Below are 13,377 nucleotides of genomic sequence, written 5' to 3'. Positions count from 1 at the left end.
TATATATATATATATATATATATATATATATATATATATATATAGTAAAAAAATATTTATTTATATTTGTATTTGGCACTACATAATTACAATGAATATTTATTATTCTAAATAAAATTGATAAGCATAATCACTATTTCCTATTTATCATATTATTAGCTTGTTTTTATTATATACTATATTTGTGATTTGTATTCATTAGTCACATATATACATATATATTTTAATTTTCTATAGGAACTATATATTTTTATACTATATATATACAAGTATTTACATTTCATTTTTTGTATTTTTGTTTTTTGTTTTCCATGTCCATATATGGAGTACTAAATGAATGTAATTAATGCTTATAAATTGAATTATTAAGTACTTAGTTCTAATTGATAACACTATTCAAAGACATTTCTATTATGTATAAAATTAGATCTGATGAAGCGTACCAGAGGTGTACGAGAAAGCGCTTATCCTGTTTTAACCTTATTCAAATAAATTGTGTCTGAGCTATACGTCTTTTGGTGGTCCTTCGAAGTTTTTTCTACACATTGCTACTGCATCTATTTTTTACCTAGAAGGACCTTTGGGTAAACTTTCTATTCTACTTTCATCATATTACAGCAGCATTATCCTAGACTACAAATTCAGAGGCTGTAAAGGAGGGGAGTTGTGATAACTTGCATTCTACTTTTTTTTTATACAGCACATCTGAGGATCTGTTCACTAATCAAGTACTTAACGTATGTGTGTGTCTGTATGTGTGGACATTAAATACATAGATAACTTATATTTTGGATGTAAAATGCTTCCTCCAAAAACAGTTGCATATGCTGCAGCAATTTTGAAATAATAGGTGGAGGAACTATTTCACATCAAAGTATAAAAATGTATACATAATAATAAAGAAAAAGAAAAAAAATGCAAAAGCATTTAACAGATAGCCCATTGTCTAAGTGCAATAATGCCCTATGTTACTGTGAAAATAATGCCATTCCAGGGGTGCAGTGGCCCTCCTCCTGTAGATTTAGCCTTACAACACCCTTGAATGTGCATTGTTTACACAGTAACACACACCTAGTTTGGCATTATTGCTTGCGTATCTGTCATAACAGCAGTGAGTGGCTGGCTTATAGCTCTTGAATTAACTGCATGAAGACATAAATAAACTTTATATCTTTGTGTAGTATTATGTACGCTTGGCAGGAACACAATGAAAAGTTCAACTTTAGGCATGGCTTTTTGCATATTGTACAATAGACAATATATAGATTAAATCTCATTAATTTTTCTGCAAACATTTGTTAATTTGGGGTCAGCAAGGCAGATGTTACCTGTGTGGTAGACACTGACGCAAGGTATACAGATAATAAAAGCATCAACAGGCCCAGTGAAATAGTTTCAGGAATTGTTCTGCAAGATGATATTAGGAAAAAATAAACTGCACTAAAACCAGCAACTTTCATTTAGGCATTAGCTTCATTAGCTTTGTTTCCCTTCATGACATCACAGGGTACTAAAAGTTTAACATCATATCTTATCAGTGATGCACTTAACTGGCAAGAGTGGAAGGTGATATAAAAATATAGCAGTTTCTTTAGCTATGCTTATTATATATATTTCATATATTTATTTAGGTGAATAATTTGATAAATATCTTCATCATTCCACTTTTGTGTTGACTTGTGCATGCAAAAACAATGTGAAGTCTCAGTAATACTGCTGTCATGCAAATCTCATACTTTCCCAAAAATGGCTGCCATTGATAAGCACTACAAAAAGCATTTGAAGTCGCATCCATAAAGCAGCTGCAGATCCAAGCACAAATGCTTCCATTAAGTTTTAATTGCTTTCCACTAGGTTGTTATAATATACCTTCCATAAGACCTAGCACAACTGCATTCCATTCAGCTGCAGTAATAAACGTGTCATCACTTCATCAAAACACAGTAGACCTTATTTTTATTTAAAAAAAAATGGTGCTTGCTGTTGCCTTGCTATCAGTATAAGATTTCACATTTGTGTATTATCTCGGTCAGATCTGTGTTCCCTGACTGTGTTACATCTCCAGAAACAGCAGAGTTTGTGAATGTGGTGTAATGTTTTAAATCAAGAACAAAATGTTAGATCTTATTTCCGTATTATCAGCAGCAGCAGTTGGGAGAGCAATATAATGTTTTAATCAACAACAAAATGCTGCATGTTGCTTCCTGATGATCAACAGCATAATTTCTTATCAAGATTGAAATGCTGATTGATTCCCTGCAGTAACTTCTGACATCATAACTTTACCTACAAATACTCCAATGCAGCTCCAATCCAGACCAACATTTAACATTAATAAATTGATGTTTAGTGTCACACAGGATATAAAGTGGCTGCATAACTGACTTTAAAACACTGACCTCTCATTTTGATATCTCAGCTGATAAGTGTGTTACAGAAAGTGCTTTATGTTTGCTTGTCTGAGTAGTATAATAAGCAACAATTGCTTTAGCAAAAAAATAAATAAAAATAATCACTGTGTTATGATCAGCTCATTTCAGATGCACTGGATGGTTTGCCTACATTTCTTGTTTGGGAAGTTTATTACAGTTGTAAAAGTTTAGGTAGTTGGCATAGATGAAATGATATCATTTACAAAGTAGCAACAAAAGCAAATGTACACTAGCCCAACCTAAAAGACAGCGCCTGTAAATGGAAGTCACTAGCTGCAAAATCAATAACCAGACACCCAATATATCACACTTTCTGTGAAAAACTTCATACTCCAGTATGCAAACTATCTGTATTTTAGAGTGTATTTCTATAGTCACTAAACCTGCTACATTACAAATTTAATAAATTAATATCAATAAAAAAATAAAATTTGTAATGTAGCAGGTTGCTCCATTTAGCGGAGCAGGTAATATTGTTGAGGCGCATATATACATAGATATGCATAAGTTTGCATTTTCATAGCTACATGGGTTTCACCATGTCGTTGGTGTTTAAACACTAAGTATAGTTTGCTATGTTTTTATTGTTTACTTCAGGATTTCATGGCTCATAAATTATTTAATGGTAAAAACAGTCATGATATGGATGTTTAGGTTTTTTAAATTGCACATGAGAAATTTTAACCAATATGATGATTTTATTATATCATGTGATTGGAATATTTTGTATTTAACCGGCCAGGAACTGTGTCTTTTGGTAATGCATTCCGAAGAAGTCTAGTGGTGAATGCCTGACGAAAGCGCTCAATTCATTAAAGAATTTTGCTCAGTAGCATCTTACGGTCCTCTATTTTTTATCAGTTTGGATTGTCAGAGTTTGAGTTTTATGGAGCTGAGAGCCGTTGGTGATGCTGCAAAGTTGGTTCCCGTACATCACCTTAATGCTTCGATTGGGAATCTATTAGCGCTTATCGAAGCGATGACCACCCAGATGACTGCCTTTGGGAGGAACCTAACTGCTTTACAAAACCAGCCTGGCCAGGCAGGAACTTACTCGCAAATGACTGCATCTTCTTTAAGTGATTCGATTCCACCGAGGCAGGGCAGTCCTACACTTGCATCACCAAATTTAAGTGAACCCATGATGGGTTCAATGGCCACAGGTAGTGGCAACAGTGGGGCCGCTAATGGTGGTGACAACGGACTTATTGTTCATTCTTTTGTTGAATGGATTAATGAAGGATGAGAATGGGACATTACTAGAAACAACAGCAGGCCCGAAAGCGGTACCATCGATCAACAACTAAAAGATTTTGAGAAAGAAGTCTTGAAGTTTCAGAAACTTCAGATGGAGAATTCCTACTTGAAAGAATGCCTTCAGAGGCAACAAGTGCCCAAAGGACTTAGGACATGGAAGTATCTTACAGGTACTGTTTCAGGCTCTGAATTGTGCATCGAATTGACTGCTATGTTTAACAGGCATGGATGTGAATTGTTGGATGTTTTGATACGGGACAATGACAAGGAAATGCAAAATTTAAAAACCATAATTGACTGTATAAATGAGGGTTTACACAATGACCTGTTATTTCAGACAAAAATCAATGACTATAATGCAGTGTTGGTGAATGTGGATAAAATCATTCTTTCAATAAAAAAATTAAAAAATTAAAAAGCTAGATAGAGACAAGGGGGGACACGAACAAGGGAGAGCCTATCCCCTAGTTAATACTAGAGGGCAGATGGAAGGGCTTGGTAGTAATGTTGGGGCAATCTCTAGGATTGAGGACAACAACAGTGACATCATTGTGCAGATGGCCCCTTTAGATGTATTACCAAGGAGGTCAGAACCCCTCCAAAATCAGAATCGACAACACTACAATCAGGGAGGGATGGGCAATGGCAGCTTTCAGGATTTCCACACGAACAGAGGCAAAAATTACAGGGGGAGGGGATATGCGAACAGATGGTAGATGAAGTTGATAAATTGGTGGATCAGACATACCATACTATTTTGAACGAGACCAGGGATTTTAAAATATTTAATTACACTGATCTGACTATTACTGTTGTTTGGGCTGACTTGTTACAAAAGGGGCTCAATTTTGTGCCTAAGAGGAGACCCTGAATAGAGTATTCTTTACTTGATTTGAAACTATTTATCAGAAAACTCAATATGAGGATGCAATTTGGGAACACTATTTTACCCAGTAACATTTCTACATGCAAAAACACTAGTACTTACAACCCCCCTTTATACCCCACTTTACAAGTTTTTGAAAGTCTTTGTACTGAACAAATGAGGAAGGTACATCAAAGAAAAATTGATGAAGATGGTAACAATCTATCAGATATAGACATGGAATTATTAACTGAGATAGCCAACAACAAGTCTATTAGGTTTATGAAACCCAATAAGGGTGGGGGTTGATTATTATGGATCAAAATAGATATGTAGAAAAAATGTTTGCACATTTATATACTGAATCGTATGAAGAAGTTTCAAAGAATCAATTAAACATATCATATAGAAATATAGATATTATTTTACAAGCTTTAGTGTTAAATGATCAGATTTCTATTGATGAACATACTTTTTTGATTCAAAAAAATCCCCAGGTTTCCGACCATTTTCGGTATCCCCAAACTCCATAAATGTTTAAATGACCCCCCCCCCTTTTCGACCCATAGTGGATGCAAAAGCATCCGAATTGTTCAACTTGGCTAAGTTCATTGACCACAATTTGAAATATATATTAGAGCAACACACATGTTCTGAAGGACTCGTGGGATTGTCTCAAAAAAATTCAGAATGAGATGTATGGTGACCACCTATTGTTAGTTACTATGGACATTAGAAATGTGTTTACTGCCATCCCTCATGAAGAAGGTCTTGAGATGTTTTATGACCACTTGTGTTCTTGTACTACACAGGTGCATTCCAGAATATTAATGTATAGAACATTGATGGAACTTATTTTACATAACAACTTTTTGTTGTTTGAAAATCAGTTATTTAAACAAAGAGTGGGGGTTGCAATGGGGGCAGCCTGTGCCCCCTTATTCACCAACATTGTTCTTATTCAATGGGAAATGAACCATGTCTTTAAACATGACCTATTATAAAATTGTAAATTCGATGGCACATTTCTAGACGACTTTCTGTTGTTATGGGATGGCACACTAGAACAGTTAGATGAATTTTATAACTATCTCAATACAAGTACTGATTTCCTTACTTTTACCATGGAAAGTAACCGTATGTCCATTAATTTTCTAGACATTACTATTAGTAAGGAGGTCAATAACAAGAAATTTTCTTCAACATTGTATAGAAAGCCTACATATTCTAACACCCCATTACACTTTGATAGTCATCACCCAATATACCAAAAAAAAAATCATTGGTTAAGGGACAGGGTGTTAGAATTTCTAGGATGGTTAGTGATTTTTTTTAACTTTACCTGTGAGATGCGACAACTTAGAGACATGTTGATTTGGAGAGGTTATCCCACTAGTTTTATAGACCCCATTTTAGATGAGGTCTCCAATGAAAGAAGGATAGGGCAATTTTATCCACTTCTAGGTATTGTGTGTGATATGAGTAGACCCCGTTTAGGTAACATTCATAACATTGATCAACAAGGAACAATGGCCTGCCCTTATACTGACGCTATGTTACTTACTTTTAATAGTGTATTTTTTGACATTAAACAAATTATACACAATAATTGGATAGTTTTGACATCAGATGACAAATGTAAATCTTTGTTAAATGAGAAACCTAAAGTGATTTATAAAAAAGACAGAAGCATTAAGAATATAGTGGAATCTAACCATAACAATAGAGAAGTTGGACAGATGCAAAAATGTGGTCACTGTGCACAATGTCCACTTATTGAAGAGACCAAGAGTATCTACATAAAAGGTTATGGGAATGTGCACCTTAATAAAAAGTTTAATTGCCAAAGCAGAGGATTGATTTACATAGTGATTTGTCAGCTATGTGAAAAATGTTATATAGGTAAAACAATTAATAAACTATACAAACGTATATATCAGCATGTATATGACATCAGAAAAGGTCATTCCAAGAACGCACTGGCCAAACATATTTTAGAGCACCCACAACATCATCTTAAATTTTCAGCATTGGAACAAGTTCAGAGTGATGATATAAGGGGTGGGCCATTTGAAGTGATCTTCGATTATAGAGAATTTCTCTGGCAATTGAGGTGCAATGTGGTTAACAACAATTATGGTTTGAATGAAACAATGTCCATCTCCAGTTATTTGAAACTCAAAGCAGAGTTTCACTTTTCTTAATAAATATAAGGGCAGTTCTATGAATAATATGGATTTAGACATTTTCAAAGAGTCTACGGATCATTACTGTGAATTGTATACATTATGGGGTAGGAAAGTGGTCAAAATAAAATAAAATTTGTAATGTCGCAGGTTGCTCCGTTTAGCGGAGCAGGTAATATTGTTGATGTGCATATATACATAGATATACATAAGTTTGCATTTTCATAGATACATGGGTTTCACCATGTCGTTGATGTTTAAACACTAAGTATAGTTTGCTATGTTTTTATTGTTTACTTTAGGATTTCATGGCTCATAAATTATTTAATGGTAAAAACAGTCATGATATGGATGTTTAGGTTTTTTAAATTGCACATGAGAAGTTTTAACCAATATGATGATTTTATTATATCATGTGATTGGAATATTTTGTATTTAACCGGCCATGAATTGTGCCTTTTGTTAATGCATTCTGAAGAAGTCTAGTGGCGAACACCTGACGAAAGCGCTCAATTCAATAAAGAATTTTGCTCAGTAGCATCTTACGGTCCTTTATTTGTTATCAGTTTGGATTGTTAGAGTTTGTACTTTGTGATTTGCAGATCTGTGGGTGCTGATAAGATCCAGCTGTAAATGCTGGCAGTGCTTATTGTTAGTGTGGCCTAGATAATATGAATGCGCAATGTTGTGTAGATGCTGGGGAGAGTAACTTCTGACTGGTAAACTGTAGTGATCTCCACTCTCAAGAAGGAGGGTATATTCCACTTATAGATGAATCATACTCCTTAGCCTCCTTGGCAAATCCTGTGCCAGGGTAAGAGGTCATTTTAAGTATGAAAAAGATATTTTCTTTGGAGTGAATGAATGTTCAAGGATGATTTTCTTGTTGAGTGTTATTCTGTAGATTACAAATGCTGCAGTTATAGAATGTACATGTTGTTACAGGTATATAGAGTCCTAACATCATTGACCCTGTTTTCCCATTTTCTACATGAGGTCAAGATGTTATATCAAATGTTGCCAAGTCTTTTGATTCACAGCCATTGTCATATCTTCTTCAACAATCACGTCTGACTGTCGCAGGTCCTTCACACTTACAATCCATCTACTTCTCCACTCAAAATTCTTATCTCCTCTTGCATACTTTCTATTTCTCCCATATCTTCTTTATCAAATTGTCTTCTGCTACCTTGCACTTGAGACCAAACCACTATATTCTGTTCTCCCTTACCCTCTTTGTAATTAAGGCTACTTTGACTTCTGCTCTGATGTATTCATTTCTTCATATATCCCACAATATAAATCCAATACTCATCTCAGGTACCTCATCTCCATCATCTCAGGCTTCCACAGCTGCCTGTCTCTTCACTGTCAGTTTCTGTACCATACAGATGTACTGGTCATACCACCATTTTGAACACCTTACTCTTCAGCTTCTTTGGCATTCTTCTGTCATACATTACCTTTAACATTTTGTGACAGTTGGCTGTAGCACTTCTGATTCAAGATTTAACTTCTACATTCAGCTTTGCTTCACTTCAACCACACCTGTAAGATACTTGAAGTTATTATCTTGTTCTGATTTTTTCCCTTTTGACTCAATTCTCAGTTCTTTCTAAATTTTCCCACTTACTCCTATGGCCACTGCCTTGGTTGTATTTAGCTTCATCTCATACCCCTTCAGTTTTGCATCCCAGTTCCTATTATTTGCTGAAGCTTCTGTTTAGAGTTTGTCTGAAGTGTCACATCATCATCTACATACAGCAGCTTCGTTGATCTGTTCTCTTTAGGCTGTTTGCTAATGTAGTCTATCCAAAAGTGCAGCTAGGGTGGAGTAAAGAGGGTACACATCCCAGGCACAAGGTGCCAGGGAGGGTGATTAGCAAATTCATTTTTTTTTTCAAATGAATACTCCTCAGGTCAACATGAGGGCAGCAGCAGAGATGGAGGATTTTAGGACCCATCAGAGGAAGAATTTGTGGAGATTTTTTTACTCAACAGAGCATAAGGGCATTAAGGATCTGCCACTCCTCCCTAGGAGATTTGGGAGACATACCTGGTATCTCATACTGTAGATTTATTATTTTAAGCCTTTGACAGATTACAAGAGATGGAAGGAATGCCAGATTCGAGAACGGAACTTTGACAGGGATCTGAAGACTTGTACTAAGGTGATTACAGGGTAAACTAAATTTTCAGGGACAGTGGTGGCAATGATGTAGGTAGATGGGATAAAGTTAGAATTAAAATTGTCTGCAAATATAAGGGTTATATCCTTGGGATCAGAGTCTGTGTTATTATTATGGATGAGCTCAGTGCATTGTTGGACATTTTTACTTAATTTTCTGACAATTGAGGCAAGATTTGTAGTTTTCTTTGGTATTTGTGGCAACCATATTTTGGTTTACATTTTCTAATTTTGCTTTTAAGTCTCTTGCTGGCATGTTTCAGTGTGGTCTTGAATTAGGGGTATGAATTTTTTCCAATTTTTCATTATTTATTTGTACTGTAGTTCTGATAGAGAGGTTTATTCCTGAATTTATCATTATATTTAGGGTAGATGGGTACCAATTTTCTATGCAGCTGTTTAGGTTTTGGTAAAATTCACAACTGAATGCTGCAACCTACTTTCAAGGGAGTGCTGGGAATTTTGTATATGTATTCACAAGCTGAAGTAGTTTTGCCCTGATGAAGTCCGCAGAGGTGGTCTCATTTGTTGATGGCATAGTACAACTAGGATTGACAGAAAGTTGACCAGTTTGTGGTCAGACTTAACCAGGGATGAGGAAATCTGGTGTGGAGTACAGGCAGGGACTAGTATGGTAAACAGCAGATCAAGGATGTTAAAGCTTCCAATGGGTAGTTTTATGATTTGCTCCAGTACGTTAATTCATTACAGCCTAGAGCCATCGCCTAGTGTTTCTGTTGTTACAGCCTGCTAACATCTCTAGGCATTTAATATTGCCTGTTCATATCTGCATCAATAATTCCAAAGCCATTTGCATATAAGCTATTGAAATTTTTCATCTTAAAAGTTCGCGTGATGGACAATGCAATTGCACTAGTATTTGACTTCTACCTACTACTGCTGACGCGATATTAATCGCTGTTCATCATTTTCATATTTTTTAAATATCTCAACAACAGGAAAACATAGACAAAACTGCACAGCCTCATATGAAAGCTCACATATGGACAAAATGTTTGCTGACAGTATGTGTGTAGCTTGAGTGGCTACTGAGATATGTGTAAGTTGTTTACAAATTGTGACAAAATTAATATTTACTGGGTTTATGTTGACTTATTCAATCTAGTATAACACATAGAATCTAATGAAGACTGTATAGATTACCATTGTAAATATTTGTGATGAACAGTTTGCCATTTACATGTATTTACTACTCATTACATTTGTTTGAAATGTAAGGGTATAACTTGATTTGGTCAAAAAGCTTAGGCTGCATTCCTTGGAAATTAGAGAACAAACCTCCAGAGCTCCACTGGAGTGAATGAGTTAAAAAAGTCTAGAGAATGTTGAGCATAACTATTTTTAGAGGTTTAAGTGTGCCAGTTAAAGACTGGGTAACTGAAGTCCCCTAGCAAGATATTTGATTTAATATCAAAATCCTGGTAATTTCCATGATCATTTGGGGACATTGATGAAGTTGAACAGCTAACAATTAAATAACAATTTGATTTGTTAAGGGTGATTTGGGCCTCCAGGTGCTCCAAGTTAGGCTCATGGGTAATTTGATATCAGTTAATGGTGTTTCTAACAAAGCCAGATACTCTCCCACACTTACCCAAGGGTCTGAATGCACGATAGGCAGGAGACTTTCGTATATGGGGAGTGCTGACAATGGACTGAAACCATTTCTCAGTGACTACACAAATACAAATCTGATCAAGGTGCAGGAAAGCTTCAAGTTGTGGCATCTTTCTATTTAGGCTCTTAGCACTGAGTAGTGACACTGTGATGTGGTCTGAATATGAGTTTGAGTCTGTTATGCAGAAATGCCCTTGGGGCAGCAAAAGCTTTAACCAGTATGCAGAAACTATCGTGAGAAGTGTAAGCCATCCCTGGCAAAACAGGCAGTCTTATCTACCATCTCATCTCAGACTGCCACATACTGGAACCCCTTAGAATGACCACTTATGCAGCCAATTGTTAAATTTAATTATCTTGTCTTGGTATCTAGGCATCATTCTTGGTCCTTAGAACCCTTGTAACATCACAGATGCTGGCACTGAACAAGTATTTTACAGTCATTCTGTTCTTTTCCAGTCTGGTGATGGTGGAGTCTGTATACCTAACTACAGAGTTACCTATGACTAAGACATTTCCTTGTGTGGAAGCACACTTAGTGTGCCTTATGGGCTTAAGCCTGCTTTCTTGATTACCTTTGGCTGAGCTGTGTGGAGTTGCAGTATGTGAGTACAGATGTAACAGGTGTTGGAGACTCGGAAATTTTAGTGTGTATTCTAGGAGGATTTTGTCACATTTTATTTTGACACCACAGGTTATGGGCCATATACTGTGCTGTGACTGACGTGATGTTATAACTGTATGATGCTTACTGATAGCGGACTGGTGCAAGAAGTTTGCCTCTATGTTACATCTCTCACAGGTTATGCTATCAGTTGGTAGCAGCAACGAACATTCTGTAAACACAAGGCAGTTGCTGCACAGCCTTAGAACACCTAATGCAGTTAGACTGGCCACAGATGAGGTGAATAAATATAACAGATATTCTAACTGACTAGGCCTGTATGGTATCCTCAGCACTTCACCTGTGTGTCTTAAACTTAACCAAACCACAGTTCAGGTTATTTTTCAGGAAATGATCACTGTAGGCTTGTCAACAAACTGCTGTGTATGTGCATTTTACGTACCCGTATAGATTTTACCCTTTTCAGCATGCTATCCTAGGATTAAAGCAACCAGGCTATAGAAAATTACTGTCTTGCAACATACATCTATAAAGTAACACCATGATTGTTTCTTATTATTGTTTTAGGGGAAGCGATACTTGACTATCTCAGAACATGAAAAGGATTCTCTATCCCCCCTCCACCAAGCATGTCGGAGTGAATGATACTATCTAGCCAAACCAGCACATTTGTTCTTCAATTTGCTGCAAAGTACCGAGTATGATACAAAAAAAGTGGTATATGAGTAATATGTTTGTATAGCTGCTCATGATAAAATTATTCAAATAAAAAGGATATCTAAATATTGCAAATAAAGCCTTGTGTTACAAAATATTTTATCTGTATTGGTGAATAAATTTTTAAGTGGAAATGTAACTATGATATTATGATTAGTTAATGCATTAATTAAACATCAAGAAAATAAACACAAAGATACAGTTTATCGCTTACAGGTTCAATTTGCTGTATATAAAACCGAGTGTACTGAAATTTATTTATTTTTTAGCGAGAAATAAATCTGCATTAATACATGTTACCTAAAAGGGCCTTGATGTGAAACTGTCAGTGTGGTTTCTGTGCTGACAGCTCATTCGCTTGCTTCATTTTCAGTTTTGGATGATAAAAATTATATTAATGTGTTTTAAAACTATCATGTTGAAGCCTCTATCAAACATTTTTCAGTGAAAGAAAAAGCATAATGAAATCACTCATTATTTTGTACAATTGCACCCTTTTACAAGAATGATTCATCTGGATACAGTGTCTTTGCTTCTTACATTTTTTCATTTCAGTTGCCTTTCCGGTGTGTTCAGCATCACTTTGCATTTTCAATTTTTTAATAAACATTTAACACTGCAAGACATCTAAACTGAGTAAAGATACTCCAAATTTTTGCAAAATATGAAAATTAAACAAATTACATGCACACAAACCACAATATGGATTGTCATTAACCTTCAATCTGGAGAGTTGAAGGCACACATTTATTTAACATACTATTTAATGCTTACACCCCAGTCCCACAGCATCTCTCTGGCGTGATCCATGCAAAAATACTCATACCTTTTCCCTTAAGATAAAGTTCAGGTCAGATAAAGCATTTTCCAAGTAATATAGGAATTTAAGCCATGTTTTATTTTATTTCATTTTATTTATTTATTTATTTATTATTATTTTTTTTGCTAAGCGAATATACACATAGTCAATTATTTGTTCATTACTATGTAGTGATTTCAAACCTCGAAGCCTTTTTTCCTTTTAGAAATGTTTGTGGAGATCCAGCCTTGAAGATACCTGCCAAGAGGAAACCATGGTTTGTTGTCCCTCAGTGACAATACAGATATTCACTGTGGGATCATTAGTGTCGTTTCTGGTAATAATAGAACAATTATTAAACCAAGTTGATAGAACTATGACTGAATATTTTTCCATTTAGAATACTGGCATTTCAAGGCATCATCCAAAATACATGTTCAGAGGTTGATAGGCTGATTCCACAACCTCATCAATGCTCTTCGGAATCCCTAAAATGTTTAACTAAATCAGAAGAAAGGGAAAACATGGATATTATTATCCAAACAAATGTGGACTGATAAGTGGATGGTTAGGATGGAAACCGTTTCAGAGCAAACTAGTTGGCTACTTCCCAAGCAGCTGCATCACCAGTTGTTCTTAATTTTTCGTCTGTCCAACTTTAACTAAGTCT

At 35.5% G+C, this 13,377-nt stretch overlaps 1 protein-coding gene across 1 annotated transcript in view; it reads left to right on the top strand.

Annotated features, from left to right (window-relative positions):
- The window catches only part of HGD (homogentisate 1,2-dioxygenase), a 622,110-nt gene extending 610,105 nt beyond the window's left edge, over positions 1 to 12,005 (top strand). Inside the window, exon 15 of the mRNA XM_044071510.1 lies at positions 11,759 to 12,005. The gene's annotated coding sequence lies outside the window, so the exon portion shown is untranslated. The remainder of the gene's footprint in view (positions 1 to 11,758) is intronic.
- The last annotated feature ends 1,372 nt before the right edge of the window (positions 12,006 to 13,377 follow it).

The sequence above is a fragment of the Protopterus annectens genome, chromosome 5.part0 (assembly GCF_019279795.1).
Source record: "Protopterus annectens isolate FY-2018-M chromosome 5.part0, PAN1.0, whole genome shotgun sequence".
NCBI lineage: Eukaryota > Metazoa > Chordata > Ceratodontiformes > Protopteridae > Protopterus > Protopterus annectens.
Note: the sequence above shows the minus strand (reverse complement) of the source record. Positions and strands in the feature narration are given on the sequence as shown.